Source organism: Ailuropoda melanoleuca, chromosome 5 (assembly GCF_002007445.2).
Source record: "Ailuropoda melanoleuca isolate Jingjing chromosome 5, ASM200744v2, whole genome shotgun sequence".
NCBI classification, from domain to species: domain Eukaryota; kingdom Metazoa; phylum Chordata; class Mammalia; order Carnivora; family Ursidae; genus Ailuropoda; species Ailuropoda melanoleuca.
In genome coordinates, this window is record NC_048222.1 from 104610065 (window position 1) to 104636423 (window position 26359).

Here is a 26359-nt window from a genome sequence, read left to right on the forward strand (position 1 = left end):
AATAGAAGATGGGCAGGATTCTTCAAAAGCAAGAAAAGGAAAAGAGGAAATTAACCTAGTACCTAATTTTTTCCAATTTTTTTGTTTTCATTTTTGTCACAGTGTTAGCCATATAATATAGGGGAAATCAGATTTTCTGGGAAATAGATTAAGAGATTGTGTGCCAGAAGGTTACTGGGGAGTGGTCTCAGGATCAACACCGTGGGCTGGGAGAACGGAAGCAGGATGGAAGCAGGATTGGGCAGAGGGAGAGTTGAACTGTAATTCATTTGCATACGGGCCACAGCCAATCCCACAAGTTGCTCAGGAGCTGGGGTGGCTCTTAGAGATGTACTGAATGGAGACAAGGAGGCTAGGCCTTTGGAATTCTGCATGATTGGATGTAGGTTGCCTGTAAGGAATGGGCATTACCTTGGGTGAAGTGACTCTGTTGATAATTCTTGGGATAGGATTTAGCTGTGAACTAACAGCAGCCAACCCTCCTGGTTGCTAGGAGAATGAATACTTCAGTCCTGAAAGGAGATCTTGGGTGCCGTAGCACAGCATCTTCTACAGAATTCTCTGCGCCCTTTATGTTTCTGGTACCGATTGTTTGTAGGGTACTAGGTCTGTGGAGGCAGAATTCGCTGAACTGTTAAAGCATGTTATTGCTCTCTTATAGCTCAAACTATTGGGAGGTTTGAAAGAAACACATGGATAATTAAATAATAGAAGACCAGAAAATGTAGCTGTTTTGGTAAGGTTTATTCAGTTACAACCAACAAGACTCACTTAAACTAGCTTAAGTAAAGAGGGAATCACTTTAAAGATGTTGTCATGGGCTGAAATGTGTATCCCCCAAAATTCATGCATTGAAGTCCTAACCCTTGGTACATAAGAATTTCGCCATTGGAGATAGTGTCTTTAAAGAAGTAATTAAGGTAAAATGAGGTCATAAGGTGTAGGCCGTAATTCAGTATGGCTGGCGTCCTTAATGCAAAGAGGGACTTTGGACACAGACATGTACAAAGGGGCAATACGGCTATCTACAAGCCCAGGAAGCTTGGAATGTCTTTTAGGAGGATCCAACCCTGATGACACCTTGATCTCGGACGTCTCACCTCTAGAACTGTGAGAAAAATAAATTTGGTTTTTAAGCCACCCAGTCTGTGGTACTTTGTTATGGCAGCCCTGGCAAACAGATACAGATATCTGTGGAACAATAAGGAGAACAGAGTAACAAGGACATCTGAAGCTATCATAGGACAGACCTGGAGACCAGAGCAGGAAGGGAACTTTGGATTCAGGAGGACTCAAGAGCTCCTGGAGGGCATTCAGGACCTTCACTTGGGTCCTCTGCCATTAGTATGGCTCAGCCACAGTCCATGCCTTTTCTTTGTCTCTACTATAAACTGCCCAAGTTTTTCCTTATTTTCAGTTCAAATTCCTGAGGATTTGAACAGATTATCTTGTCTTACCAGGACGTAGTTCCCTGGCTATGGACTAATTGTCTTTGGTGTAAGTGCCCTTATGCATGTAGTGGGGAAGATGAGGATGCAGAAATAGTGGCCAGCTAAGCAGAAGGGGCTGTTGTGGTGGGACCCATGCCAGATTCACTATATCTCAGGGTATTCCAGTTAATTGGTGGTGTTCACAGGAAATTTTACTATTTAGTCAGCGCAGGAAGTATAGCTTTTTAAAAAGATCTCAGCTTGAGGTTTGCCTTCAAGTCATGTTTGGAATGTAGGTAGTCATTTTGCTAAGACACCAAAGGTGTGGACAGGTCTTTCTGTTGATTTATCAAAGGAACAAGAATTTGACCAGATAATCTTTTTCCTCTGAGAGTCTTGTGGTTGTCCTAGATCTTTGAACTTTCATATCCCTGGATAAATCTGAAGTCGCTGGTTAACTCTTTAAAATTAGTTGCATTGCTTACAGATCGCTTCTTTTCCCTTTTGTTTAAATGCTTTGTAAAAAAATATATTCTATTTTGGTTCCAGTTTAGTTAGAAGTACGCTTTATTGGAAGTAACCAAGACACCAGCTCCTTCCTCTGAAAACTGGAAGTAAAAGGAAAGTATTAAGTAGTTATCTTGCTTTTCCTGTCCAAATGGTGGTTCAGAGTAGAAAAAAAAAATGGGCTTAGTTGATGAGAGGGAAGAATTCCAGTTAATAAATGTGCTTGGATTGATGGAATTTGAAAAACACCACTTGTAGCCCCTCATGAGATCATTGATTCAGGGAATGTTTATCAGTAGTCGAAAGTTTTAGATGAGAAGTTGATAGAGTTCGCTCAGCCTGTTACCATTTGAACTCTATGATCAATCTTAGCATCATGAAAAGTAGAAAAAGGCAGACATGTGTCTCCTGATGTGACAAAGTAGGAAGCAATATCCAGTGAAGTATTTGTATTAAAAAAAAAAGAAACCTGAGTCTAAAGCTGCTTCCACTCATCGCACATACAGAGAATAGAGCGTAAGTTTAATTATAATACAAGTGTATAGTCAAGTACAGAATGAGCGACATTTTATAAAACAACTGATGTGGTTTCTGTAATAAGAGAATGGTATGAGAGTAAAAAGGGGTGGAAGTTCCTCTAGATGAAAAGAAACTTCGGAGACATAAGTATGTGTGGCCTTTGTTTGGTTTGTAACAAACCAACTCTAAAAAGCCATTTTGATACAATCAAGGACATTTGATAATGAACTGGTTATTAGATGATATCGAGGAATTGTTACTAGTCTTGATATATGTGATAATGGCGTTGAGTTATTGGTGAAAATGTCCTCTTTTTCATTTTTTCTGGTTGTTGTCACTTTTTTAAATTGAGGTATAATTGACATACACTGTTACATTAGTTTCAGGTGTACCACATAGTGATGTGACATTTTCACACATTGCAGAACGGTCACCACAGTTAAGTCTGGTTACTGCCTGTCACCTTATAAAGTTAACACAGTATTATTGACTATATTCCCTGTGCTGTATGTTATATCCCCATGACTTATTTATTTTATAACTGGAGGTTTATATTTAATCTTTTTCACTCATTCTGCTCCCTCCCCACCCAAACCCTCCTCCTCTCAGTTTTTTATATCTTTGAGTCTGTATTTTATTCTGTTTTGTTTATCTTTTAGATTTCCACATATAAGTGAAATCATGTGGTATTTGTCTTTGTTTGAGGGGCAGAGGGAGAGGGCGAGAGAGAGAATCCCAAGCAGACTCTGCCCTAAGTGCGGAGCCTGATGTGGGGCTTGATCCCAGGACCCTGAGATCTTGACCTGAACCAAAATCAAGAGTTGGATACCCAACCACCTGAGCCCACCCAGACACCCCTGTTCGGTACTTTTTTGTTTTCTGTTTCCTTGTTAAAGTTCTCACTGTGTTCATCCATTCTTCTCTTGAGTGAGGCAAGCATCTTTATGACCATTATGTTAAATTCCTTTCTCAGGTAGATTACTTATCTCCATATTAATAAGGTCTTTTTCTGAAGTGTTGCCTTGTTATCTCATTTGGAACATATTTCTCTGTTTCCTCACTTTATTTGACTCTTTGTGTTTGTTTCTCTATAGTAGCAAGCATCTACCCCTCTCAGTCTTGAAGGAATGGCCTTATGCAGGCACGATCCTTCTTGTTCTACCTTGCTTTAGCTATCGGTTGTTTCTGGAACCTTTGTGATTGCCTAAGCTGCCTGAGTTGTTTTTGATACTCTTCCATTGTTGAGAGTGTGCCAAGACCTGTCAGTAATCCAAGCACCTAATTTTAGGCTGATTGGAATCCAGATCTCAGGCAGCTTCTTAAAGTATGCAAATATACACAGTCTTATGGGGCCACAGTTGTAATCCCTGCTGGTCTTTAGACCAGTAGATTTGGAGGGGTCCCCTGGATGACTGTTGGAAAAATTGGGGCTCCAGATGAGTATATAAGCTCCTTTCTGTTAAGTCTCATTAACTGTAGTGAAGCCTTGTGGAGGGTGCACAAGAACGGTGTCTCCCTGCTTACGTTCCTTGGGACCAGTCCTTAGCTTCTATATGTGAAGGAAACCTGAAGTCTATCCTTTGAAGCTCCAGACTAAGTGAATAGGTTTTATTGACAGGAAGACTGGGGTTGTGTTTCAGTCTACTGTCTGTGCAGTGCCCTGGGGGTCGGAGCCTGCCAAGAACTGCCTTTCCAGTTGTTAACAGTTCCATGGAGATTTGGAACACCAGTCCTCTTGGTCACCAGGACCAGGCAATTAAAGGGTGTTGCTTCTGTGGATTGCATGCACATGCTGGCCTTAGTGAGTCAGTTGGAGAGTGTAGGGGCAGGGCACAGTCACTGGCTGCAGAAGGGCAATGGGAAAATGTCTTGACTGAGTGCATCTGTGGGCTTCAGTGTTCAGTGGAAGTGCCTTTTCTGTTTGCACACTTTGGCTTTAGGCTGGCAGCGGGAAAATGCCACGACTGTTCACAGTCACCAGCCCCAGTCAGGGGGCAGGGGAGTGTTGCAATTGTCCATACTCACAGACTTCAGACAGTGGGAGAGCTCTGTGACCTGTTGTCTTCCCTGTCCCAGGCAGGGAACCAAGGGAGTGTTGCTCTTGCCTTCACTTCTTGCCCCGACCTGTCCCAGCAAAGTAGCAGGAGGGTACTACATCCAGACTTGCCTGTGCTTGCCGGCTATGTGGAGCGTGCCAGTGGCATCCAGTTGTGCCTCGATCTCTGGTGAGCATCTCAGCTGTCTTGCACTCCTCCAGCCAGTGCCCCCAGATTAGCAAATGAATCTCTTCACATATAGCGTAGGCACTTCAAACCCGTTTTTCCTTGGGTCTCAGGGCCGATAAGACTATGTGCAAGCCCTCTAAGAGGGGAATCTGTTCCCTGTAACAACTCTGGGAACCCCAGACGTCAGCCTCATTGGTTGTCCAAGCCAGATGTTTTGGAGGCTTCTGTCTCCCATGTGGATACCAGGGGTAGGTTGCCTAGTATGGGGCACCCCCCTCCCCCAGAAGTGCCAGTTTGATGAGATCCCTTCCTGTTGTCTGCCAGCATGCCAGGGGTGGGGTTTTTTATGATACTGTATCTCTGTTTCTCTTACGTATCTTGATGTGCTCATTTTATCCATTGTTGTGGAGAGCAGTTCATCTACTTTTCAGGTCTTTTTTTTAGAGGGAGATGATTCGTATGTTGTAGCTATAGATTTGGTGTGTCCATGGGAGGAGGTGAGTTTAGGGTCTTTCAACACTGCCATCTTGGACCCTCTCCAGAAAATGTTTGTTTTTACTGAGTTGGAACTTATGAGTCCTTTTTAAATCTAAGCTAATTAAAAAAAAAATCATATTAGAGAAATTTCCTCTGGTTTTCAACCCATAGTACTATTCTGTTGTTTTCATGGGGATGGCTATATGATCTTGGGCAAGTCACTTTACTCCTAAGGCCTGTGTTTTCCTGTTCTGTGAAGGCATTGGAATCATTTGATCTCACATTCATTCTTTACAGGTGTAACATTGAATTATGCATTGCTTATTTATCTATTTATCTTTATTTATTTACTTTTGTCTATGCCCCAGTTATCCCTCCACAAATATTTTCTTATTTTTTTGGTGTAGCAGTCAAGAAGCCATTTTACTCCTCCCTTTCTTCTCCTCAGGTAAGGAAGTGCCACGGAATTGGAAGCAAGAGAGTAGGTGCTGGTGGCACTCCAGAGACTTTGCTGAGACAACTCTTTTAGCTTTCTGCCTTTCTCATCCTGCTCTGTCTCCAGGTCTTAGATTCTGTGTTCCCAGATCATCACCCTTTTAACATTAAAATTATCTTTAAATACCTCTGCTCTACACAGTAACTGTTGGTTTGGAAAGTGGCAGTGTGGTGTAGTGGTACGAGCTTTAGTTGTGGTCAACTTAGAACTTTTCTATCCTTGCAAAATGAGAGTAATAATACTCCACAAAATTCTTGTAAAAACTAAATGAGATAAAGTGGAAGTACTCGGGGGCACCTGGGTGGCTTAGTCGGCTAAACATCTGCCTTTGGTTCAGGTCATGATCTCAGGATCCTGGGATCGATCCCCATGTTGGGCTCCCTTCTCGGCAGGGAGTCTGCTTCTCCCTTTCCCTCTGCCCCTCTCCCCTGCTCGTGCTCTCTCTCTCTCAAATAAATAAATAAATCTTTTTTTTTTAAAAAGTGAAAGTATTTAGCTTGGGTTTGGCCTATTTAAGGATTCAAAAATAAATAGTAGCTGCTGTTTTTATTTGTATTGAACTAATATCTCCATCTTAAGTACTAAATTCTGGACAACCGGTCTTCTTGGTGATGGCTTAGATTAATGTTGATGCTGCCCATGGATAAGAATTTCTCAGCATTGGCTCTATTGGCATTTTGGGCCAGATGATTCTTCATTGTGGGGTGGGATGCTGTCCTGTGTATTGTAGGATGTTAAGCAGCCTCTCTGGCCTTTATTTTACTGGATGTCAAGGAGTACTACCACTTCCATTTGTGACAAACAATTGTCTCCAGACATTGCCAAATGTACCCTGGGAGGCTGAATCACCCTCAGTTGGGAACCACTGCTGTAGAGCGGGAATGCCACTTTGGAGATGTAGTCTTCTCTTGGGCACCTGAGAACAAAATAGGGACAGCGGCAGATTTGCAAGTTTTGTAGCTTTTTGTCTATATTTCCAGGAAGAGCAAATGGATTCCATTGCCTCTCTTCTAATTCAGCCCATTAGATTGATGTATTATATTGGAAAAATGAATAAATCCCCTTATAAAACAATCTTTTAAAGAATAATTGATTACTCTGGCATTTTGTCTTTTCTGTCACCTTGCAGCAATAGACCCTAGGCCTAAAAAGATCCAGTCTGGTCTTAGTTCTTGAACTTGTACAAAAACATTTTTAGTCCAGCTTTAGTTACACTAACCAATATGTCCTAGAATTAGTCCATATACTTGGCATCCATTATGTTAGGGCCAATCCCTGGACAACCTTTTAGAGACACCCTTTTCCTCTTCCCAGCTCTTGGCCTTCTTGGCCAACAATCTGTAGTTTCCCTCTCCTGCACTCACCTTCTCCACAGGGACTGATCTGCTCTGAGTTCCATCCTACATGCCCAGGGCCCTGCTGCCTGCCCATCTACCAGGTGCCCTTTGCAAGAGCTGTTGGTCTTGTTCTTTTGATCACTAAGAGAAAAAATATTTCCCTTTTTAAATTTGTTTACTTGTACTCATACTAAAGGAATTCTTCCTATGGTTTTGACAACTGGTTTTCTATAGTCTATAGCTCTCATTTTGTTTTTCAGAAAATGAGATTTGATGCTTTGTTTTTTGCAAGTCTCTATATTAGATGCTGCTAGAAGGTCAAGAAAATGAATAGGATAGCTGCTTATTTTCTCAAGGCTGTTCTTATCTATTCAGGAGAAGTAAAGCTGTGTACACCCAAATAATGACAAATGGAGCTAAGAGTATAAGAGGTACAAATAACTAGAACCAAAGGGCAGTGTTATTTCAGCATAGTATAAAGATGAAACTTTAGTAGAGCCTTCTCACAGTGAGTAGAGGTAATCTGGTATAAGCCAGCTCTTTTGAGTCAGACAGTCCTGGATAAATCTATTTAATCAAATATCAGCTGTGTGATCTTTGGCAAGTTACTTAACCTCTTTGAGCCTCAGCTGTGTTGTGTGTGTGTATGTGTGTGTGTATTTTCATTTGTGAAAGCAGGATAAATACTCCCTTCTTGAATTTTAGGACTAAGTAAGATAATATTTAAAGTGATCAGGGGGTGCCTGGGTGGCATAGTCAGTTAAGAGTCTGACTCTTGGTTTTGGCTCAGGTTGTGATCTCAGGGTTGTGAGATCGAGCCCTGCATAGGGCTCCATGCTCAGCAGAGAGTCTGCTTGAGACTCCCTCTGCCCCTCTCCTTTGCTCCTCTCTCATGCATGCACGTGTGCTCTCTCTCTAAATCAATCCTCAGAAAAAAATAAAGTGATGAGAGTACTAGCCAATACAGAGGAGGCATAAAGTAAATATAAATTCCTGCTACAGAGATGAGATAAAGATGTCATGTCACGCAGAGAGTCCACTTGGCCAGATTTTTCCCAGGCAACATGACTTTGCACAAATCCTCTCAATTTAGGCTTTGGGGCCTCAGCTTTTTAGCCTCAGAAATTCAGGGTTTGTCAGAGCACCTAGAATACATCAAATTCAAGAGACCAACTCACTAAATTTTAAGAGACCTGTGTATGAGCCAGAATGTTTATTTGCATTGAGGGCTATTCATTTCCATTATTTGGAATTTTCATTTTTCCTAACCAGGGCACATCTTCTTGATATGAGTAGGGACAAATTAGTAAATGGGTGGTGGTTTGAAGAGACTTAGGATCTGAATAAATGGAAGTGGTTAATCTCCAAAGCATTTCACTTATTGGGATGAAATATCCCTTCTTTATGAAAGCTAGGTGAAAGAGCACTTCTCCATAACAGAACGTATTTTTCTAAATAAATGCAGCAATTGTATTCATCAGGCAGAGTCTCTTTCCCCCTTAACAGCCTCGGGTCTAATGAACACGTATAGTTATCTAGCTTTTGCTGCCTTGGATTCCATGCTGACCCGTCCCCTTCCGATTATAGTCAGTGCCTAGTGCTGTTGATTAGATTGAAGCTTCTCACTTATGGTTTCATGCCTCTTCTGTTGCTTTGACATTATACCCAGATCTCCAAGGTCAGCTTAGTCTTAAAACACAGAAGGCAGTATTTGCTGAAATTTGGCGGGTTCTTTTTACAGCTAATTATCTCATTTCATCTCAGACGTTATGTATAAATTTTCCTGTTAGGTTTCAGTTTTAGAGGGTCCTGGTGGGAAAGGGGTGGGACAGTGCTGTGTAGTGAAAATAGTTGCCATTCTCCATTCCCTGCAGTTACTCACTTAGTTGATTTTCCAGTGCTGCTGTGTGAAGACGTGTAAGGATCATCCCCTGGGTCTGTTAAATAAGCAGACTTAATGCCTTGAGTTGAGAGTTGTATCAGATAACTTGTAAGATGCCTTTCAACTATTTTATTTCCTGATTCTAAAACCTTTACCTCCTTGTTGGATTTCTTGGCTCTTGTATCTAGATCCATTGTCTTTTTCTCACACTGTTATCTTTTTACTTATTTAGAATCTCACATGTTTAGTGAGTTTATCTTTTGTTAATTTTGTTTGTTAATGTTACTATGTCCTTGCTTGCCATTCTGTAATGTTGTCATCTAAAAAAAAGTCCTGAGGAAAGCTTATTAACATGAATAGTGTGTCTTTGAGAATAAATTATAATCATCCTTTGAGTACTGCTTATACTTTGTATCATTTTTTCATTTAGGGAATTAATTTTTTTCAAAGTTGTTACCATTTTCATATGTATGGAAAGCTTTTTAATGGCCCAGATTTAATTTCTGTATTTTTATGTAATTATCTTTGTGGTTATTAATGAAAATCTTCCTTTTAAAGCAATGATTTTATTGGTATTTAATGAAATTTGAGCAAGGGATGTCCACTTTGTTGTTGTTCATTCCACTGTGTTGTCAGAACTTCTTCCAATTATTTTTTACTATTATTTGCCTAGTAATACAGAGAATCCTGTTATTATTTTAATCATCTTTTTATGAAATCGTAGATTACGTCAGCATTGGCCAGCGTCAGATCCCATGTTCTTGCTTTTGTTTTTTTTAAAAAGATTTTATTTATTTATTTGTCAGAGAGCACAAGCAGGGGGAGCGGCAGGCAGAGGGAGAAGCAGGCTCCCCACCGAGCAAGGAGCCTAATGCGGGACTCAGTCCCAGGACCCTGGGATCATGACCTGAGTTGAAGGCAGACGCTTAACTTCTTCAGCCACCCAGGCTCCCCTCAGATCTCATGTTCTTAACCAGTCTTTGTATACCTGCCTAGGAAAAGGACAGGGATAAAGCAGCCATAGATTTCTTACATGAGACGTGTTCTTACACCACTTTTTAGTCAGGAAATTGCAAGTTGGAGATCTAATAAACACCTTCCCTTGACCCCAGTACACCTAGGAGTACAACCATGATGTGCTTTCAGTGGGTGGAGTTAACCGAAGACTCAGAAGGTATTCTCCCCTGAATATCTCTATTTAAAGTCCCTATCCCTCCATTTAATCTTTGACTACTAAACGCTGGTCAGTTTTAGCTTCCAGTAGCCCCTTAGTCCACACCTTTCCCTGACTTTCCCTATAGAAGGCAGCCTGTAAGATCCAAGGCCCAGTGATCCTTGCTTCCTGATATTCATACCTTATTGACTTACTTTTTTACAGACTAGACTATAATAGGGGAGCCTGGGTGGCTCAGTTGGTTGAGCACCAGACTCTTGATCTCAGCTCAGGTCTTGATCTCAGGGTCATGAGTTCAAGCCCTGCATTGGGCTCCATGTTGGATGTGGGGGGAAGAAAAAAAAAAGACTAGAATACGGTCAGTTTTGAGATTGGGTTATAAAAGGACTGTGGCTTCCATCTTGGGTGCTCTTTTACTTTATCCTGGCTTATTCACTCTGGGGAAAGCCAGCTGCCACGAGGCAGCCCTACAGACATGCCAGTGTGAGTGACCTTAGAAGCAGATCCTCTGGAGCCTGCCACAGACCTATGAATGAGCTCGACAGCAGCTCCTTTTCTAGTTGAACTTTGAGATGACTGCAGCTGATAGAGCAGCAGCCCCATGAAAAGCCCTGAGCCAGAACTACCTGGCTAAGCCTCCCCTGATTACTGACCCCAGAAGCTGTGAGATTATCAGTGTTTGAGTTTTTACAGCTGTTAAGTTTTGGGGTGATTTGTTGTACGGGAATAACTAATACACTGCCCTCGGCTCCTCTTTCCTGCTGTGCTTCCACTGACACCTACTCTTTTGAGTCCTTGCTTTTTCTTCAGAACCCAGTCTAGGCCAATATTGGATGGTTTTCATATGGAATTCAGCAAGGGCAAACTTCCTAACCTCTCTGGACTCCAGTTTCTTCATCTGTAGAATGTGGGATTGGTTGGGCCAGGTGATTTCCAGATCTTTTTCAGCCCTAAAGTTCTGTGCTTTTGGATTTCCCCAGGCTCTTGTCTCCAGTTTCATGAAAAGAATGAATATAAGAAATAACAGATGGAATCAACCAAACTTTATTAACACGGGGGCTCTTGCTTTCCAGGCTGACTTGGATATAAGGCAACAAACAGATGAGGCTTACTGACTAGCCAGAAGTAGCGAACTACATCTGTCTTGGTGAATCTTCAAAATCTCTCATCAAAACCATCAACTTCTAGGAGCACCTGGGTGGTTCAGTCAGTGAAGCCTCTGACTTGATCTCAGCTCAGGTCTTGACTCAGGGTCATTGGACTCCACACTGGGCATGGAGCCTATTTAAAAAACAAAAATAAAAGCCGTCAACTTCTAGAATTTCCCCCCCTTTTTTTCCTCGTTCCTGTCACTTATCTGGTCATACTAACCTCAGCCAGTTAGGGTAGCCCCAGGAAAATAAGAGGCAGAAGCATTACAGGGAGGAGCCCAGAGAAGTCCAGACTGAGGACAGCAGAAAAGTCAGTCTGTGAAATGGCTGACTTCTCAATCCAAGATTTGTAGAAACTGATGTTTGTATATATTCCAGGCTCATTGGTTCGGGTGCAGTTTGATTCCCAGCTGACCACTCCTGCCAGGACCCAGAAATCCTCCACTCTACACGTCAGGGGATCTCCTCTGCTGCCCTGGGGAGAGAAGAAATGACTAGGCCATGCACAGGGCAAAGACAGTAACTCTCCCAGTCATTTAGTGAAGAACTGTGGAGTTAGGGCTTGTCCAGGCAGTGCTGGATTCACCCAGGGATTCTGAAGCTGTGAGACATGGAATTAGCACATGGGAAAGGGGAGGGTTCTGGAAGGTGCCTACAGGATAGATTCTTACTATACACTGATCCATCTGCCACACTGGGATTTTGGAGCAGATCATGGCTTCACTGATGATGGGCTTGATTCCATGCAAGTCTGCTTTCTGGTAGTAGTCACTGCATGTCTGGAGATCAGTAAGGGGCACTTCTAGCTCCTTCAGGATATAAGATGGCTTCATATCTGTGAGATCAAAAAGAATCAGAGCTGTCTTTAAAAATTGGGAAGCAACTTTCAGCTGGGGATACAGATTTCATGCCTCTGGGTTTCAGGGATTTCAGCTCTGATATTAAACATTCTGCCTCCATATCAGGCGGCGCTCTGCTTTCCAGTTCGGGGAAATAGCCTAAGGGTGGAGTTCTCTGGGTCTGAACAGGGCTGAAGGCATTTGCTCCCACTCAGATGCCACAAATAACAGAAAATCTTGTGATTCAGGAAAACCCAAAACAATGAATGACACAGAATTACCTCATTTGGCCTTGGAATATATTATTATATTCCATAGAATATGAAGAGGTAGATCTCACATACTCTGAAAAATGAAGACTGTTGATTCAGGCATGAAACTCTACTCTCCTCTTCTGACTTGAGACTTGCTGAGCAGCCTGACCTTTTTGAATACATCTTCATGCCTGCCTTCACCTCTCTATCTAACCACACGCACTACCCAGGTGCAGAGGGAGAGCTCCATTACATCATCTCACACTGAGAGCTACCTTCTCCCCAAGCTCATTGTCTTGTCCTTCTCACCTTCAAGGTCTTAGCACTATTGCTGAACAAGAACAAAAACAGATACCAATAAGCAAAAGAGATTACAGCAGAGGTATGAAAGCTAAGGGGAGGTAATAGGGTCAAGGAGAATTTGAAGTCTGCGGCGTCTCATTAATTGCCTGGAGAGTGCAATATATCTGGGGCTAGGGCCGGGGTAGAGCGTAGGGGGAAAGAATGTCAGTTGAGGCAAGAGGGCTCAGAAAATCTACTTATCCTCACGTTGGTGTGTTCCAGAATAGCCCCATCCAGTCACCCAGCAGGAGGTTGAGTTCTTGAGCTGGACTGCAGATGTGGGGAGGCAGATGGGCAGGACAACAGGGGTGAAAGACACGGGGTAGGCCAGTTTTGCCAGAGCGATGGCACTAGTTGTGTTTCCCTGGATGTGAGGGTAGGGGATAATCCTGGACACAGGGATTAGCGTCGTTTTGGAGCCCAGGCGACCAGAGACCTGAAGTGACCCCGCCAACACATTGTATTTTCTGGTGTCCTTAGACCTGAGAAGAGAAGCAGAGTGGGGTGTCACAGCAGAGCCTGTTGTTCTGGAGGTTGCATTTTTCCTCTGACTCTTCTTAAGCATTTGTTCCTTCACTAAGTATTCAGCATTTTCTGAGAGTACAAAGGAGACTTAGACGTGAGATCTGGCCCTCATAGGATTGTGTGCTTGCACGCACAACCTTGTGTGCACCTCTAGTGTATGTGAGAGAAAGGGGAGTGAGGAAGGGAGGGAATGAAGGCAAACAAACAACAATTTAACTACAGCATTTTAAACTGTGATAAATACTATGAAGAAAACAGGATTTTAAGTTAGAGAGTAAAGGATAGGGGAAGAGTCTTTAGATTGGGCAGTCACGAAAGGTCTCATCGAAGAGAGTCCCAAAAGGTAAGAGTATCAGGAATAGCATTTCAGACAGAGGGGATAGACTGTGCAGAGGCCTGGAGGGTGAGAAAGAACTTGGCAGTTTCTAGGAATTGAAATAAACCTGGAGTAGAACGAGATGAGGTTGGAAAAATGAGCAGCCACCTGGTGATCTATAGCTTATAGGTCACAGTAGGGCATCTGGGTTTTGTTCTAAGTTGCCTGGGCAGCCACTGAAGGATTTGAAGGAGGGACTGACATGATCTTGCCTCTGACTTTTTGAAAAATCACTTTGTTCTGTATGTGAATCAAGTAGCAAAACCTGTTATACTACTGTAGTAGTCTGGGGACAGCTATGCTTCGTCAAAGTAGACTTCGGAAGTAAAACTGACAGAATTAGTATACGCAGCAGATATGGAGGGTGAGGGAGAGTGGGGGGGGAGTTACATTTCTGAGTATGGCCTGAGCAACTGGTTATGTTGTTGAATGAGATAGGGAAGATAGCAGTCGGTTTGGGGGTGATGGTGGTGTGAAATTGTAGCTCTGTTTTGCTCATGTGACCTTTGAGGTACCAGTGAGACTTCCAAATGGAAATGCAGCAGAACTAGAGTTTGGGGCTAGTGATGTAAATGTGGGTGTTATCAGCAAATATATGACATTTTTAAACCATAGGAGAGGATGAGGTCCCTGGGGAAAGTAAAGAGGGCTCAAGAGCGTGCATCCAGAGTGGTGTGAAGATGTGGCATTCTGGAAAGGGAGGGTCCCTCCCCGGGGAATATCTCCTTGGGTAGAGACTGAGTTGGGGGGGAGGCAGGGAATAACTGTTTTCAGGCATTCATTTCAGTCAGGGTGACTGTCAAATATGAAGATGCCTGAAATCTTAAGAGTAGTTGCATTGAACTGAGAGCTAGGGCAGGAAACATTTGGACCCACGTCTAAGGCACAGTGTACTGTATGGAGCAGTGCAGGGTAAACTCCTGTCTGACCTTAGCCCAGGAGCTCCAGTCACCCGAGTCCCGTGGCCGGTTTCCCCGAAGTAGGGCCAGCACTCACCGGAAGCAGCTTGCCGCTGTCAACACCCACTGCTCTGAAATGAGGGTGGCTGCACAGGTGTGAAGCAAGCCCTGGCGGATGCTGACCTGCCAGGGCCACTGGCCCACGTTGGCCTCCCTGCCTGAGGCAATGCCAGATGAGACTGCGGGCCGCCCACAGACTGCCGACAAAGAGAAAGGCATGGGAGATCTGCCCAGAAACCCACCCTTCTGCCCCCACCCCTCCATGCTGCTTTCCCAGACTGGTATCCTCTCTTCAACTTGGCACAGATTCCCTTCCCTCAGTCCACCCAGTCATGCTGCCCTGGCTGGGGCCTCTTACTTGACTTTAGGAGATTCTCTGGTTCCTCCTCATTGGTACCTAGGGAGAGAAAAGGGAGTATGAGGGAGACAACCATGATGAATTCTTGTTGCCACAGGAGAGCCACAGCCCATGCCCTGTGCAGCTTCTCCTGGGCTGGAGTCCCTACCCCCGCCTAGGACTCTCCTCACCCCAGGAACCCACCTGAGATCCCCAGCAGAAGGGGGAGCAGGAAGATACAACCAGCGGGGCCCATGTCTTTTTCCTCAGAATCAGCACTTCCTTCTTTCTGGACTCAGGCTCTCAGGAAGAGGCCAGCTGGGGAGCAGCTGGAGAAGGGGGGCAAGACCAGCTTCTCCTGGATGGATTCGTCCGCTTCACCCTGCCTCTCCTTTGGTTTTCACAGGGGCCAGGCACTGAAGGGACCAGACTTCAGAAGCGTAGCTTCAGGACCCAGAGGGGAGGAGCTGGGGCTTTAGGCGCCCCCTGCTGTGCTGGAGTGCAGGATGTCTGGGATTCTGCCTATAGGAAGAGGGGCAAATTGGGGGTGGGCACTGGAAGGAGCTGGGCTCAGTCAGTGCAGTGATCCTGGTGTGGGGCAAGACCAGGCTCACAGTCCTCCCTCTGTCCAGCCTGCCACATCTCAGGGACTTGCCCTAGTCGTTCTCATGGAATTACCCCCTGGTCATAGGTGAACCAACCTGGGGCAGATCCCTGAGCTTTGATCCCAAAGGGCTGTGCCCTAAGTCCTTGGCCTCTTGACCAGTTGCAGAATTGACAAGAGAAAATGAAGAAGAGGAAATAAGCCGGTCGGTTAGCTGACCAGTATTTTCTGTTTTGTCCTTTTCCCCTTTTTGTGTCAGTCTCTACCTGTTGTAATTTGTCCTTTGCTTTCCTAAGTCAGCAAATACTTACTGGATCTTCATCATGTGCAAGGTATTGTGCTAAATGTGGCAGAATCTATAAAGAATCATGAATTACAGCGGCTGCCTGCCTCAAGGTGTTGGCAATCTAGTTGGAGAGGAGTGGAATAAGGAAATAACTCAGGAGGTTTTTGTTAATAATTGATCTCCTGTTCATTAAAAAAAGGGAGTAGGGGACTCTGAAATCTGAAGGAACTTGGATAAGGCACATGAGGCAAGTGCTGAGCAGATGTTGGTTGCTATTTCACGCCCTGAGCCGAAGGCAGATGCTTAAACCGCTGTGCCACCCAGGTGCCCCTGGTTGCTATTTTTAAAACCATGATGATAATGATGATGACAATGACACCATTATTTAGACTCTTTAATTCCAGAGCTGGTGCTTGGCATAGGAGGACATCATGGGTACACTAAAAATGAATGGGATTAGAAGGCCTACAGAAAAGGGGAGTGGGGGGAGATTATGCTTCTAAAAATAAAGAATGAGATTATTAAAGTCGAGAATTAATTTAACTTGAAACTTTCTGAAGACCAAAGCAGAAAAGAAAAAAAGGATGAGCTGCATAGCTCACATCATCTGAAGCATACTGATAAGCATAAGCAAACTCTAGTCAGGAGGTAACTTTTCCCCCCTTGGCAATAAATTCAGTGAGTTTGTTATAATATTATAAAAAGTACAGGGGTTAATGTAACAAGTTTTCTAGAGAACTGAGAAACACACCTTGGTTTTTATATTCCCTTAATACATGCTAATGCCATCATTTTGAGTCATGATTAAGGCATTTCTGTGAAGAACTAAACTAACTTAAATGAAGTATTTATATTTCTTGTTACATAACTTGAATCAAAAGTAGAATTTAGAGAAGATGCCTCTTTCCTCTTTCAAGTACCAGTTTTTCCAGCTGTGCTTTGGTGAGGTCTGTATTTTCTAGACACCCTTGAGACTGTCTTGACATTTTATCGACATTTTATTTTCTTGACTAAGGAACGCGGTTTGTATTTCTGCCTCTATGAGAGCCTGTCTCAGCTTTGTTTGGTTATGGGCCGCAGGAAGGCAGGTGGGGAGGATAATTCCAGAACCAAATCAAAGTAGGAAAGACCTCAACTTATGAACTCTCATCTCGCCTGTTAGATGGGAATGGATAAAGTCTGCCCCTCCCCCACCCAGAGGCTCCAGACACCTCTCCCTGGACAGCAGGGGGCACCTCAGTTCCCCGGCTCCCCCTGGGGTCTTCCAGACATACTTCTGAAGTCTGGTCCTTCAGTGCCTGGCCCTGGGTGAAATGGATAGAAAGCAAAAATTAGTTTAGCCATAATGCCCAGAAGTTAGATACTAGTATTAGGGTACTAATGTGTGTAATTAATAATGTAGACAAATTACAAACTCTAAAGAGAGAAGGACAGTTTATTTATTTATTTCTAGGATTTTACTTATGTATTTGACAGAGAGAGACAGTGAGAGAGGGAACACAAGCAGGGGGAGTGGGAGAGGAAGAAGCAGGCTTCCTGCTGAGTGAAGAGCCCCATGCAGGGCTCCATCCCAGGATACTAGGATTGTGACCTGAGCCGAAGGCAGATGCTTAACGACTGAGCCACCCAGGCACCCCAACCCCAAGAAGGGCAGTTTAAAGTCTTTGTTATAATTCAAGTTGTCCTTCTAGTTTACAAAGAGAATAAACTTTTGTCTAGAAGTATGAAATTGATTTCCGAATAGTTTAGCATGTGATCAGTTACAGAAGCTTGACAGTATTTTACATTTGCATAACATTTTCCTCCACACCGTGATTGTGAGGGTTTTCATTTCTATTTTGTAGATCAGGAAACTGAAGACCTTGGTGGTTAAATGATTGAACTAATTGTATTATTGTACACTAGCAAAGCTGGGAATTGCTTCTATTTCCTAGTCTACTGTAGTAGTCCCCCTTCCTTATCCCTGGGGGATATATTCTGAGACCCCCAGTGGAGGCCTGAAACCACCGATAGTACCAAACCCTATATGTACTGTTTTTTCCTATACATGCATTCCTAGGATAAAGTTTAGTTTGTAAGGTAGGCACAGTAGGAGATTACCCACAGTACCTAATGGTAAATAGAACAATTATAACACTATGCTATAATAAAGGTTATGTGAATGTGGCCTGTCTTTCTCAGAATATCTTACTGTACTATACGCACCTTCTTCTTGTGATGCTGTGAGATGATAAAATGCCTATGTGATTAGGTAAAGTGAGGTGAGTGATGTAGGCATTGTGACCTACTGTGTGAGGCTAGTACGGACCTTCTGATGATACCTGCTGCTTCTGGACCACAGTCGACCAGGGGTAACTGGAACTGTGGAAAGCGAAACTGTGGATAAGGGGGGACTACTGTAATCAGATTCAGATCCAGATCTCCTGACTCCTTGTGTAGTAATCTTTCCCTCCATGCTACCGCAGCCTCCCAAGTCCACGAGACATTGTTTATTTATTCAGTAATCATTTTTTCATTGCCCATGCCAGACATTGTTCTAGAATAAGAGGAGCAACAACATAGGAAAGGCCTCTGTCCTCATGGAGCTTCTGGTCTAGTTTTAGATCATGACAGGTGCTCTGGAGAAAAATAGAACAGGAAAGGAATACCATGGTGGGTCGTGACTTTTAAATATGGTGGTCAGGGAAGACATTACTGAGGTAATTTCTGAGCAGGTATTGGAGGAAAGAGAGACATTGAGCCAGTGGTTACCTGAGGGAAGAGGGGTTGAAGCACAAATGATGGCAGTGCAAAGCCCCCAAGGCATGGGTATATTTGGACATTTGAGAAACACTAAAGCTAGAGCAGAGTGAGTGAGGGGTGCCAGCAATGGGAAATGAGGTCAGACAGGGAATGAGCCAGACCATGTAGGTCCTCATGGGCTACTGAGAGGACTTTGGCTTTTATTCTTGGTAGAATGGGAAGATTTTGGTCTGACTTAAAGTTTTAAATGGATCACAGTGACTACTAGGTTGAGAATGGTCAGGGGTAGAAGCAGGGAAACCAGTTAGAAAATGGAATAATTTGCGCAGGAGGTAATGATGGCTTTGGACCAGAGCTGTGAGGGCAGAAGTGGTAAGAAGTGGTAGATTCTGGGGGCCCCTGGGTGTCTCAGTTAGTTAAGCATCTGCCTTCAGCTCAGGTTGTGATCCCAGGGTTCTGGGATCGAGCCCCACGTCGGACTCCCTCCTCGGCAGGGAGCCTGCTTCTCCCTCTCCTGCTCCCCCTTATTTATGATCTCTCTCTCTCGCTCTGTCAAATAAATAAAATCTTTAATAAATCTTTAAAAAAAAAGTGGTAGATTCTGGTTGCATTTTGAAGGTAGAGCTAATGAGACTTGCTGATAAATTGGATGTGGGTGTGAGAGAAAGAGATGAATCTATAATGACCCATATGTTTTTGGCCTGGGCCCCTGGAAGGATGGTATAGCCACTTACTAAGATGGAGCACTCTGTAAGAGGAGCAGGTTTTGGGGGTAGACAAATTCATTTATGGGCATGTTAAGTTTAAGATGCTTGGTAGGTGGGTGGGTCTTGGTAGATAGACTAGAAATGTCTAGTAGGCTGTTGAGTATATGAATGTGGAATCAGGAGGTTGCAACAAACTGAAGGGCTAGATTAGGGTGTCACCAGCATGTCAGAGTGTTCAAAGCCGTGAAATGAGATAAGGTCACCTGGGGAATGAGTAGAAATAGAGCCCACTGTGAGTTTTAGGATTGACCACACCAGTGTTTAGATGAGATAGACAGGAACCAAGAGGAGACTTGAGAGGGTAGCAGGAGTTAGAAAACTGATAGTAACTTTTTAAGGGACCTCCACACTGTTTTCCAGAGTGGCTGTACCAACTTGCATTCCCATCAACAATGTAGGAGGGATCCCCTTTCTCCACATCCTCTCCAACAATTGTTGTTTCTTGCCTTGTCTATTTTTGCCATTCTGACTGGCGTAAGGTGGTATCTTAGTGTGGTTTTGATTTGAATTTCCCTGACGGCTAATGATTTTGAACATTTTTTCATGTGTCTGTTAGCCATTTGTATGTCTTCATTGGAAAAGTGTCCGTTCATATCTCTGCCCATTTTTTGATTTGTTTCTCGTGTATTGATTTGAGAAGTTCTTTGTAGATCTTGGATACCAGTCTTTTATCTGTAGCATCATTTGCAAATATATTCTCCCATTCCGTGGGCTGCCTCTTAGTTTTTTTGACTGTTTCCTTGGCTGTGCAGAGGCTTTTTATCTTGATGAAGTCCCACAAGTTCATTTTATCTTTTGTTTCTCTTGCCTTTGGAGATGTGTCATGAAAAAGGTTGCTTTGGCCGATGTCGTATAGGTTGCTGAAATAAGGCAATTTTTAAAAGTTGTTTTACTGTTAAGAGAAATTGAGAAACTGGGACGCCTAGGTGGCTCAGTCAGTTAAGTGTCTGCCTTCAGCTCGGGACACCAGGGTCCCGGGATCGAGTCCTGCATCGGGCTCCTTGCTCAGCGAGGAGCTTGCTTCTCCCTCTGCCTGCTTCTCCCTCTGCTTGTGCTTGCTCTCTCTCTCTCTGACAAGTAAATAAAATCTCTGGAAAAAAAAGAGAGAGAGAGAGAAATTGAGAAACAGTTGGCAGAAGAACCTGGGTGGTGCAGTTTTTTGTTCTTGTTGTAGGATGGGAGAAATTATTTCATGTTTGTGTGCTAATAGAATTATCTAGAAGAGGGAGAAATTAAGGCAGGAGAGAAAGTGGGAGAATTGCTGAAGTGTTCTTGAGCAGACAGGAGGGGACTGAACCTAAGGCATTGGTTGGGGCATGAGGATGCCTAGATTAGAGCACAGACAGGTCTTTTGGACAACAGGAAGAAAAGTAAGTATGTGACTACAGATGCCAGTTGGTAGGAGATGTGGTGGTAGAAGTTTTCTGCTCATTGTTTCCATTTCCTCAGTGGAATAAAATCATCTATTAAGAGTGAGGATGGGAGGGGAAGTATTGAGGACTTAAGAAGAAGGAGTGAACTAGTCATGTATGAAGAAGAAAGAGTGAACTAGTGATGTACGAGTGTGGGAGCTGAATGGAGCAGAGAAATAATGGTGTCACTGCTGGGCAGCAGAAAGCGTCCACTTGAATTTGAAGTGAAATTGCAGAGTTGCGTTGTTCACAGGCAGTGTTCAGCAACACGGGTGGAGGCATAGAGAGAATGCAGAGTGGTGGCTGTAACCAGGGTGGGGTTCTCTGAAGTTGGTACGATGAGGGGGGCAGCCAAGGGAGTGATTATAATGAGAAATCATGAACTGGAGCTGGAAAGGTGGGAAGTAAGGAATGAGGGGACTATAGAGAGTAAAGCAAAGCAAAAATCACTGGATTATAAATCCCCATGGAGTTGAAAATGATTGGAATTGGTGTTCTTGCTCTAAGAAGTGCAGGAAAGCTAGTAAGTGTGCTGGGAAAGTGAGATGCTTACAGTTGAGGTCACGGAGAAGGTGCAGTTACAGGTGATAACAAGGCCGGGGAAGTTCGCGGAGGTAGCATCTGAGGTCAGGTGATAGATCATTTTGTCCTGATGGTAGAGTATGCTGGAGAGGCCCTGGATGCCGGGGAGACTTACCAGGAGCACGCGGAGGCCCATGGTTCTCCTTTCTTTCACTGTTCTCTGGGTCTTTCGGAGTACGGATCTGAACACTGAGACCTCAGGCTGGAGGGCCACTGAAACTCGAGGCTGGGATGTATCCCTCGGTTGCCATCTTTGTTGACTCATCCTCAGCTGGCAATTCAGCTAAACTGCTGTTTTCTTCAGCCACAGGTTTCTGTTTGGTTCACAAAACCGTCATGGGAGACTTTGTGTTAGGTCTGGTGCACCTGTGACCAGAGCCTAATGCCCTTTTTCTCCAGGCTGGCAGATGGAAAGAAATCTAGAGTTAATAGTTACTATTAAAATATTGCTAGGTATGGCTCCCTCTTCTGCTGCATGCTAGGTATAATATATAGTGGTTTTTTTTCTTTACAATTACTGAAAAAATTTGAACAGAGAAAGGAAGATATGGAGTAAAATAGAAAGATTCCTTCCACACCCTCTTCAGTTCTACCACCTCTTGGGTTGTATTTTGAGCATCACTCCAGATGTCTTTTCCTTCTTTTTCTGCCTATGCATGTATATTTGTGTGGGTTCTGTATGTACATTGTGTGTGTGTGTGTGTGTGGTGTGGTGTGTGTGAGTAAATCACAGAAAAGGTGGAAGTGTTCTACTTGCTGCTTACCTTTCTCCCTTGAGTCCTTCCATACCAACATATACTGAGCTGAGGACTTGTTTTTAGCACAGCAGCATAACATTACACAATACAGAAGTGTAGCATAACGTTAAAATCATGTCCATATCGATGGAAACTTAGCTTTTGGTTTTTGCTGTTATAAATTATGCTGTAGAATATGCTAAACAATATCTGTATTCTTGGTACCTCTGCACTTGCTTTGATGTGAATTGCTCTTACACGGAATTACTAAAGAAAAGACCTAGTGTTTGAAGTCTGATCTCTGTTGCCAAATTGTCCTCCACAAAGATGGTACCGAGTTAGAGCGATTGAGAGAGCATCCCCTTTCCCACCTCCTCATTCATACTTACTGTTTATTTCCTCAACTCCTCCATAGTACCTCATCTGATTGGACTATTAGGAGAAAGCATTTTTCATGAAACAATACTGTACTAATTTGGAGGGAATAACTGAAATTGGGGAATAAGAAAAATAAGATATTTCATTTTTATTCCTTTGTAGGGGATGGAATATTAATGCTTCTCCAAATTCTAAGATATAGCTAAAACAAAGAGGGCCTTAACTAAAAACAGGAAAGTGATCAGAAGCAAGGCTGTAGAGTAATGTAAGCCATCATAATAAAAGAGCAGACTTGATTTCTCTGATGTCCTTGAAAATGTTTTCATATATATATATTTTTTACAGCAAGTTTATAAAGATTTCAAGTTCTCTGGTAAACTCTTATAAATCATTGATTCCAGATTTTATCTGAGTTTAATTCTGAGTTTGTGGTGATTACACTGGAAAGAAATTTTGTATGAAGTTTTATTCTATTTGATCAGGTTTTCAGTGAAATTTTGGCCTTTTTTGGAGGGAGAGACCTATAATAGTTCATTTTTAAGATGTAACAGTATAGATTTAGTACTGCCTTTTCATTTTCTCATGCTTATTCTGTGTAGAATTTTATATTTGTGATCTCTCTCCAGTTAAAAGATATTTATTATTGATACCTTGATAACTGTCTGATAATTTTTTAGGGAAACATTTGAAAACAAGTTTTAGGTATGAAACTTGTTTTCAAATGTAAAATTCTTTTTATTTAAGAAAATATTTTTAAATGTTATGGATATGATGAGATATACCTAGGACAAAGTTTATGTACAGACTCTGAAAATATGCAAGAGTGTATGTATGTTTTGGATGACTTTACTGTGATTTTGTACTTGTCAGCACGATAATTACATACCCTTGAGTGCTTTATAGTTGGGCTTTCACATAAGTACACATCTGTTTAAAACTTAAAACAATCTTGCAATACCCACTTAAATGTTTTTGAGGCTCACTTTATGTCTTTGAGGAGAAGATGATGGAAAAGTAACAGATGGCCAACAAGGATATTAAATTGACAGGGAAGCACTTAATTTACTTTAGTTCCTGAGTTAAAGATACACACACACACACACACACACACACACACACATACATACATACATAATTCACTTTAAGAAAGTCCTGGGATGTGTTTCCACTGAAGTCTTTAGCTAGTGATTTGTCTCGTTGTTGTTGTTTTTGTTTTCGTTGTTTTGTTTCGTTTTGTTTTTGGGGAGAAGGGGGGAGGGTGAGAAAAAGGGAAGAAGGAGGAGGAGATGGATTTGAACCCATGTTTATAGTTCCAAAGTCAGTGCTATTTCTGCTTCTCTTAAGAGTCTGTTTTCTGTTGACCTTTATCACTGGAAGAAATTTTCAATGCTCAAAGTAATTTTTTCTAATCTTAGATCTAGATATGCTACTGACTGGATTATTGCATGTTTGAACATGTAAAGAGATTTTCTTGTTAAATTAAGTTTAATCTTATACTTAATGTTCCCTATTATATGGGGAGAACTTTGAAGCGAGGATCAGAAATCAGATGACACTAATGCTTCCTAATGAGAGAAATCTCTTTTCAATGCTAATTAAAAATATATTGGCCGGACGTCTAGTCAGCTGGGCTTAATTCTCAGCACTCAAGTCCTGAACATTGTGGGGAAAACACTTTGTGCAGTTCAGAAATAGCTAGATTTTTTTCCATACTTTCATTAGGAAAAATCAAAAAATGAAATTAAGAAAAAGAAAATCATTTAAAACTATCCTATAGTTAGGCAATATGAAGTAAAGAAACATGGCAATTTCTGGGCGCCTGGGTGACGCAGTTGTTAAGCGTCTGCCTTCGGCTCAGGGCGTGATCCAGCGTTNGGGCGTGATCCGGCGTTCTGGGATCGAGCCCCACATCGGGCTCCTCTGCTGGGAGCCTGCTTCTTCCTCTCCCACTCCCCCTGCTTGTGTTCCCTCTCTCGCTGGCTGTCTCTCTGTCAAATAAATAAATAAAATCTTAAAAAAAAAAAAAAAGGAAACATGGCAATTTCTGATATGTCTAGAGGTAGGGTGGTTTTTGTGATCATACTTTAGTATTTCTTGGCTGCCCCTGGGGGATTTAAGGATACATGTTTATGGCAGTCTCAGTACTGAACACGAGAAAATAAGAACAATCATAGCGTCTGTTTTTTCCGTAAATACCAGGTAACTTTAATGAGCTATAAGAAAATGATACCACTTTTACATAGCACCACATTAATTTCTTAGAAGTAAATAATTTAATATAGTCATGTTACATGCAATATATCCAAGATTTGGCTCTGTTTTATTAAATCCATATAAAATGAATACATCTGTTCATATATGCATTAAGGTTACAGACTTGTACAATTAAGATAGGTTGGAGGGGCTGAAGATAGCTGCAGGGATTGATTCCAAATGGGCATAAGGCATCTTTTCAGGGTGATGGTAATGTTTTAAAATGATTGTGATGATCATTGCACAAATCTGCAAATTTACTAAAAATCATTGAATTGTATACTGCAAACAGGTCAAGTTTATGGCATGTAAATATGTCAATAAAGCTATTGATTTTTTTTTAAAAATGAGATGGGAAATACGTGACCGTAGCTGACCCCAGAAGACATAGGAAATCTAAAAGAACAGTTACTATTGATGAAATAGAGAACATTTTTAAAGAGCTACCCTCCCTTTTCTCTCCTTTAAGTTTACAAGGAAATTCAGCCACACCTTTAAGAAGCAGATCACCCCAGGGGCGCCTGGGTGGCACAGCGGTTAAGCGGTTAAGCGTCTGCCTTCGGCTCAGGGCGTGATCCCGGCGTTCTGGGATCGAGCCCCACGTCAGGCTCCTCCGCCATGAGCCTGCTTCTTCCTCTCCCACTCCCCCTGCTTGTGTTCCCTCTCTCGCTGGCTGTCTCTATCTCTTTCAAATAAATAAATAAATAATCTAAAAAAAACAAAAAAAAAAAAAAAAAAAGCAGATCACCCCAGTGCTATTTTCAACTGTTTCAGAACATAGAAAATGAAGGAAAATTTCCGAATTCCTTTTTATGAAGGGAAAATAACATTGATATTGAAACAAGGAAAAGATATGTTTCCTAAAAGAAAACCAGAGATCAATTTTGGGTGTGAATAGTGAAGCAAAGATCTTTGGAAGAGAAATTATAATGCAGTATCACTTTGAAGAACTATCACACACAACAGCAGTTTAGCTCTGAATAGTTTAGGCTCCGGAGCTGGACTGGTTTGGAATCGCAGTACAATCACTTCTTGCTCCGTGACCTTAGCAAAGTAACTGAACTTCTTCCTTTTCCGTCAGTAAATAAGAGAATATCCTTCTTAGAGTTCATATGAAGGCTGAGTGAGTAAAGCACTTTAGGTAAGTTCCTGACAATAAATGTTGAGTAGGATAACTACACATTTTATAAAATATTATAAATATGTCAACATTAGGTCATTTTTCTAATTTTGACTATTAGGACTTGCTATTGTAAAGGATAGTGCAATAAATACCTTCATATGGGTATTTCCCTCACTTTTCTATTCCTGAAGATAGATTTTTAGAAGTAGAATTTTGGAGGAAAAGCTATAAACTTTAAAGTCCGAAATAGCTCTCCAGAACGATCATACCCATTCCTGCAGATGGTAGGTAAGAGGGTCTCTCTACACTGCTTAACCAGTATTGAACTATCATCATCAAAAATAAAATCTTAGGTAATTTGATAAGCCAAAAATAGAATGTTAGCACTTTATAGCCTTCAGATATCGAGAGCATAGAACAGAAACTTAGTTCAAAATGTTACCACAGGGGCGCCTGGGTGGCACAGTCGTTAAGTGTCTGCCTTTGGCTCAGGGCGTGATCCCAGCATTCTGGGATCGAGCCCCACATCAGGCTCCTCTGCTAGGAGCCTGCTTCTTCCTCTCCCACTCCCCTGCTGTGTTCCCTCTCTCGCTGGCTGTCTCTCTCTGTCAAATAAATAAATAAAATCTTAAAAAAAAATGTTAC

General features: G+C 42.5%; 1 protein-coding gene, 1 long non-coding RNA gene and 1 other non-coding gene across 4 annotated transcripts in view; 1 reads left to right on the forward strand and 2 right to left on the reverse strand.

The window, feature by feature from the left end:
- SH3D19 (SH3 domain containing 19) overlaps window positions 1-26359 on the forward strand; it is a 168148-nt gene that overhangs the window by 38701 nt on the left and 103088 nt on the right. The gene's annotated exons all lie outside the window — the stretch shown is intronic.
- Window positions 11534-12950, reverse strand: LOC109491031. Its single transcript, XR_004625824.1, has 3 exons — window positions 12841-12950; window positions 11870-12033; window positions 11534-11673 (listed from the first exon to the last, which is right to left on the reverse strand). It is a non-coding gene; the product is annotated as a serine protease 48 (transcript).
- LOC117802418 lies at window positions 14608-15119 on the reverse strand. Its single transcript, XR_004625825.1, has 3 exons — window positions 15035-15119; window positions 14852-14890; window positions 14608-14690 (listed from the first exon to the last, which is right to left on the reverse strand). It is a non-coding gene; the product is annotated as an uncharacterized LOC117802418 (long non-coding RNA).